Genomic DNA, 6,854 nt, shown 5'->3' with positions numbered 1-6,854 from the left:
CAAATCCCCCTCTGAATTGCTGCTTCTCCTTGCCTATAGCCACAGGAGTGCATCAATTAAAATTAGTGGCATAGTAAAATGCAAAATAAAAGAATGCCTTCTATAAATACACCTTAAAACAAATAGGCTTTTTTTAACATGGAAAAAAATATTAACCAAAACAGTGGATATCTCACAGCTCTTATTGTTTAGAAACAGGGATTTTATTTCTCCAGCCTGCTCTTAATTTTTCCATTCTCTCTCAATTTGGAGTCCAGTGCAAATACAGTACAGCCACGTTTCTGCTTTCCATCCTACACCTTGCAGATCACATTGACAACAATTTAGGCAAAAGGATTTCTCAGAGTTACAAGGATCATTTGATTTACAGAAACTCCTAAGCTGGAGACACCATGCTCTCCTGCAGGAGACCAAAAATGAAAGAATGTTGTATGGATTATGTTGCATATTTTTATTAATATCTTTGTTGTCTCTCTGAGTTTATACCAGTTATGAAGGAGAAAAACTTTCAGTGTGAAATCTTGCTTATCAAAGCTCAGTTCCACATCTTTAAGCACAATGACAAGAGCAATCAATCAAACCAACCTACTTTTTTTCATATTCCCTGGTGGGAAAGCCTTCTGAAAGCTAGTTGTTTGTATCTGTGTTCAATACAGGCATTAATAAGACTAAGAGAGCTGCAAATATGAAGATTATTCATAGTAATTTCATACTGCAGAGTATTCCATGGGCAACTATATCAAGATAAATACATTTTATGCACATGTACTTTCTGAAGGATTGTCTCTGCTTTTTTCTAGATTAGTAATTGAGCAACAATACACTGCAAGCATGTTCATCTGATTTGAAATAGGGCATTGACTGAACCACATTTGCAATTGTTCCATCTCATTTCCAATAGCTTTTGAGCGCCTGAGCTTACCCAGCTCAAATACCCAAGGAAGCGTTAATGTTAACCTCACCTGTTAAAACAAAAATCCAACTTCAAGATATACTTTCTATTGTGATAATTAGCTTTTTCACCATAAAGTTGTCGATGAAGATGTCTCCAATCTCTAATTGAGACCTTGTAACTTTGCCCTCTGCTTCTCTCTCTCTACGTACCTCTGAGAATGCAACTGAATTGTGGAAATCCATGACTTGGGAACACCCAGATTACACTTAATGCACTGCAGGGTCAGGGCTGCAGTTTTGTATACTGTGGTGTCTAAGCACCACTGTCATGGAGTGGTTCCTTTCCACAATGTAAGCCATAGCTGTGTTCTTCTTGTGGTTAAACACCCTGAATACCCTGATCCACTGTATGATCACCTCCAGATTCAGGCTGTCCCAGATTATGCCTTTTGCAAAATTTTGCCGCCTACACAATGAAGCATGATGGACTCTGCAGCCTGTAAGATACCCAGAGCTAAACTGTGGTCTGCTTAGCTTTTGCTCTGCAATCAGGATCATGCCTTTGCTCTAAGCTGTTTGCCTTGTGATATACACAAGTGATTTTACAATGTAAATACCATGCTTTTAAAGGTTATGTTTTCTTACCAAAAAATAGATTTGTTCCTTAATCTGGTGGTTACACCAAAGCCATAGGGCTAACTCTTATCTGTTATGAACACACCCTCTCCATCCAGGAGGACGGGGAGACTGTGGCAGGTAGATGGGGCATCTGCTGTACTCCAGGGAGGAGGGAACAGTGTGTAGGCATCTCCTCTTTTCCCTAGATCTGTACTTGCCTTGTGCTAGCTTAAGCGTTTGTAACCCTTGTAAAGCTCCTTAATGGAGGTGTTTAGGGAGTTGCTGTGGGTGGCCTGACTCTCCATGGGTCAGGGCAGGACTAAACACAGCCTAGGTCCGAGGTCTGGGGACCCTGACAGAAGTGGCAGGTGGTGACAGCAAGGTCTTGCAATAGTCAAGGGAAGTGGCTTCATGGCAGAGGTGGGGAGCAGCAGAAAGCCCCGGAGAAGACACCGTGCTGCAGCACCTGTGCGCTCACAGCACAGGTCTCCTCTGGTGGGAGCTGTCTCGGCAGCCCGGTGGCTGCTCTGGGCCAGCAGCTTTACCAGATCCATGTGACATTAAGTCTTTTGGCAGGGAAAACTTTGTGGAAAAAGCAAAAGTTGCACTGGATCTTGTTTCGATTATTTATTTCTAACCTCACTACAAATGGAAAAAATTTCTCTGGCAAGCGTTTGCTTGTTATTTTCCTATTGTTTTATCATCCTCCCAGCTCTCAGTAGGGATGAATAATCCTCAAATGCCACTCTGAAGGCTGACGCTTAGGCCAGGTTATAGAGCTGTAGCAGTGGGGATGGATATTTTCCTTCTCTTTTATTTAATTTATTTCCCTTCACTTTATTCTGCTTCTGCTCCATTCTTCTCCTTCTCATCTTTTCTTGCTGCATTTCCAACTACTAAGTGCAACCAGCAGTCCCTTCAGTAAACAACCCCTTCCTCTTTCTCCCAGTTCTGTTAGGAGGTGAGAGATATGGTTTGGTTGTGATTAACATGAACATTTCCATAATCAGGACAAGTAAGGTGTAAGCAGCTCATCCATACACAGGCAAGCAGTATAAGGTAGGACATTTGGTGAGTGTTTTTCACAAAAAAAAAAGGGGGGGGGTTAGGAGTTTCAATATAATTTGTAGTAAATTTGCAGCTCCTGAATCAAACTGAGCCAAAGATTATGTTTAAATTGGCCTTTGTCAAACACATATGGCCTTTTGAATTTCAGAGACTGAGCAGAAATCTCAGGTAATGATGGGCTCTACACAAGGAGAAAATTTGCTGTGAAAGAACTGAAATACGGATTTGCTGCTTGAAGGTCAAAATCTGACTTAGGAGAAGATGGGTAACGAGGAGATGAAGGGAAAGTGAACAGGAACAAGTAAGCTTTTCTGTAGCATCAGTGACCTTAGTGCAATTGGATGTCTCGTGTCATTGGGCAGATACATTAAGTTTTTACTAGAGCATGAGTGCATTTTTTTAAAGGCAAAGATGTTATTTCAAATCCACAGAATTTTCCACTGGGTAGTAATTAATGCCAGTCAAACTATAACCTATAAGAATTCACTTCACATTATCTTAAGAACTAAATTTATTTCAAGATTGCTTAGGTTCATAGGATTTATGTTACGGAGAGGTAAGAGATACATTACAGTGCCTAAGTCATGTAGAGGAGGATTATGCAATACTTAGCTATATCTAGATCTAAACCTAGGCCTTTTCTCCCTCTCAGTTTAATGTCTTTATTTCAATAAAAATATTTATTAGTCTACTTGAAAATACAGAAACATTCAAAACACACTTTTGTTCTTTGTTTTTAGGATTGAAGCACGATTCCTCTTGTTAAAGCGTAGTTTGAAAAATTCATTTATAACATAAACACAAAGAGCATTGTAATGTCACTCCTAATCCCAGCTGCCTCCACCTGTTCTCTGCCTGTTTGAAATAAGCATCCAACAATGTAAGGAAATAGCACTTACACTTGATTACTGCTTGTTTCCAAAGCATCTTACAACATGTGTAACCGTTGTGGCAAATGGCAACACAAGGTCATGTATCCCAAGTCTCCCATCTTGCCTGTCTGCTGGACTGCACTCTTAGCTCTGTTTCAAGATGCAGACCGTTAGAGAAGTTGAAGGTTAGTTACTGTGCTTTTCCAGATGCTCTCCCCCATCCCTCCCCTAAGTCCCAAAGGCCGTGCAGTCTCTCAGCCGCCTGCTATTCCAGCGAAGCAATTCTGTTTTGAGGTTGTATCAGCCAAGGGTGTTAAAGAGATGGAGAGCTTGGCAGTCTTGCTGGATCACAAGTTCCTCCTGAATATCCAAGTCTCAATGATGTCAAATAAGTATCAGTTTTTACTATATTTTTTTTTTCTTTTCTGTCAGAGGTAGGGTGACACATGCTTTGTCACTTGCGCTATGACACTTTGTCATGGGTTGCAGTGTACCCTGCAGCTCATAAACTGCGTGCAGGGCCGAAGGCCAGAAAATGTGTGTGTGTCCCTGGAGAAAGGAAGGGGCGATATCCCCCTTTTCAAAAATTTTACTAAACAATCAAAATCTTTTCAGCCAGATCGTAAATTCTGAATTGCCTCTGCGTACGGCCACCAGACGGAGCAGGATCTGTGCTTCCCCATCCCATTCCTCCCGTGGGCAGAGTCTCTCACCACGTCCCATCTCGTGCAATGTGGTACTTCTCTCCTCGCCAAGCTCTCCGGTGCATTCAAGGTGACATCCTGTGATGAAGAAGTCCAGACCACAGAGGAGCTTGGATGGAAAACAGCTGAATTTCAGCTCCTGCAACTAATGTAATATTGTAACAATATTTCAAAATAGAAAATATTTATGGCCAAAATGTGTTTTTGTTGTTTGTTTAATGGCATGAACATCTTCCATGGGGGACACCTATGTTTATCTGAAGAAATTTGTTTACTCAAAACCCTAATATTCTCAGTAATTTTTTGGAGGTGGGAGACCAATTCCAAACCATGCTGTATTTGTTTACTATGGACTGCATTAGTTCTCTTTGTTAGATTTAAGGATGAGATATTTAGCCTTCAAATTTTGAATTTAATTCCGTGGTTGGGTGAAGGCTGCCATATTCCCACCAGGTTTCTCCAGCCACATCCACTCAGCACGAATGCTGTGATGGAGTAGACCATGGTTAGACACAGTCACCCTCTAGCTCTACCATGGAGATACCACTCAGCCCCGGTGTGCATCCGTGGGCTGGGATCTCATGTCCTCACTATAAAAAGCTATTTTTAAATGGAAAGTTTGAGTTTGGACCTTTCTGTATTTGCTAAGCATCACACAAAATTGAAGCACATTTTAGATAAGGGATCTTAACATTAAAGAAGAATGCAAATGTCTGAATGACACTAAAAATCTTTTCTCCTCTGGGAACAAAATACCCCTCTCCCAGAATGCCTCTAGAACTCCTGTTTTGCTAGTCTGATTGCAGGAACTTTAATAGAATAGCAATATATTTTTTTAAGCAATTCCTTTCTTTAAAAAGCAAATCTCTCTTTTTTTATCTTTTGCTGAAGACTAATCTTGGTAAAATCTAGTGCTCATAAAACTACAGCACTGCCCTAGGAATTTTTTGAAAGACTGAGTTATTTCTTCCTGCTGAACTTTCAAATTACAAGAAAAATATACCACCCTTTTCTAAAAATATATTCTCCCAGTTACACTCAGAAATAAATCTGTCAGTGGGTATCCTGATAGATGCAGACTTTACTATTACTGGTTAATAAACATTGAGTTTCTCTTTCCAAATCTTACAGTAACTTATAAATGGCCTGTTTAATTCATCCTTACCTGAGGTTCTTTGTTCTGATGTTAGATGAAGAATTATAACTTCTGTTTATTTTCCCTTGGAGTATATTGATTTTTGATACCTTACTGAGGGCATCCTAGCCTACCCTTTTAGAAAAAAATTTGGTTGAAGCAGTATAATAGATACAAAATACATATTGCCTGTTCAATTTACTTTTGAAAATTGCAATTATAGAATTTCCACTTAAAATGTTGTGACCTTCCCTTCCCTTCCCTAATACCATAGGACTGTCAACACTGCCTGGCTTTATTCCACTTGGGAATTACCAGCAGGGAAATCTGCTGTCCATTAAAGGTAACTTATCTTCTTTTTACAGTAACTGTTTTGTGTTTTTTCTTATGATAAGAGAGGCAGAGTCAGGCTAAGAGACACATTTTGTGAGAGGTGGACATAAAATGGCACTAAATCACATTTTCATTTCCATGGTTTTCATCTAGAAAAACAATTAGTTGTTTTTTCTTTCTATGATGATAATTAACCCAAACAACTATCAATTTGCTTTACCTAATTTTTCTCCTAAACGTTTTTCCAGAGTTCATAAACTGCACAATGTTTCACAATGGCACAGGAGGTAGCTTGAAAAATCAGTGGGCAGTAAAACTGGGCAACATGAACACACAGAGGAAGGCTTAGCAACTGGGGGGAGATGCCTCCTTGGATCCAGTGAGTCTCCAGAAATGCAAAGAGCTGTAAGGCAGCCTCCTGAGATCCAGCCCACCCTTATTCCACCTGATTTAATGATCTGCCCTTTGCTTAGAGATAAAAAGTGATAAATATTCTCAATTTCAGTTTAAGACCTCCCTTTCCATCCTTCATACCTTTGATTAAGAAAAATGAATGTGCCTAAGTGAGAAAATACCTTTCTGTTTAAATAGCTAAGGGATTTTTTTTCTTTACAGTTGTTCTTAGGAGACCTTTTTGGACAAGATTTCATTACAAGTGATTTTCTTATGAAGTATATGGCAGCAAAAATAAACTGTGATACAGTTGCTCTTGAGTCTGTCACTATGGTTCAAAACTACAATTTCTTATAGAATTAGATATTGCAAGGAAGAGCATTAGAAATATCTGTTAGACATATAGACAGTTTTTATGCAGACCAAGTAAGAAAGAGATTCTGGTTTTCAAGGGTGAAAGCTGACACTGAAAAACTTATCCTTTCTCAGTTTTGCCTTCATTCTCTTGCAGAGCCACTGTCAAGATCAAGATTCATGGTTCCCCCCGTGGCTGCACAGGAAAACATTGTATTTTTCGTCACCTGATAAAGCTCATTAAAATGTTGTCTACAGCACTTTTCTTAGGTTATTTTTTCTCAGTGGCATGTTACACCATTTTAAATGATTCCCGAGGGAAATAAGGGCCCTGTTATTCAGCTGATGGGATGAGAGAGGCAATCTCTCACATTCCAAATGAAGGGAGATATATTAATAAAGAAAACAATGAAAGAGTGCTCTGATTTTCACTGATCTAAGGCCCCTTTCCATTGTTCTTCTTGGGAATAATATCTGATTAAA

General features: G+C 39.5%; 1 long non-coding RNA gene across 1 annotated transcript; it reads left to right on the top strand.

The window, feature by feature from the left end:
- The first annotated feature begins 3,325 nt into the window (after window positions 1–3,325).
- On the top strand, window positions 3,326–6,628 carry LOC115340493. The gene is made up of 3 exons (XR_003923070.2): window positions 3,326–4,306; window positions 5,566–5,634; window positions 6,529–6,628. It is a non-coding gene; the product is annotated as an uncharacterized LOC115340493 (long non-coding RNA).
- Window positions 6,629–6,854: the final 226 nt, after the last annotated feature.

The sequence above is a fragment of the Aquila chrysaetos genome, chromosome 4 (genome assembly GCF_900496995.4).
Source record: "Aquila chrysaetos chrysaetos chromosome 4, bAquChr1.4, whole genome shotgun sequence".
NCBI lineage: Eukaryota > Metazoa > Chordata > Aves > Accipitriformes > Accipitridae > Aquila > Aquila chrysaetos.
The sequence above is the reverse complement of the archived record's forward strand: the minus strand, read 5'-3'. Positions and strand labels throughout refer to the sequence as shown.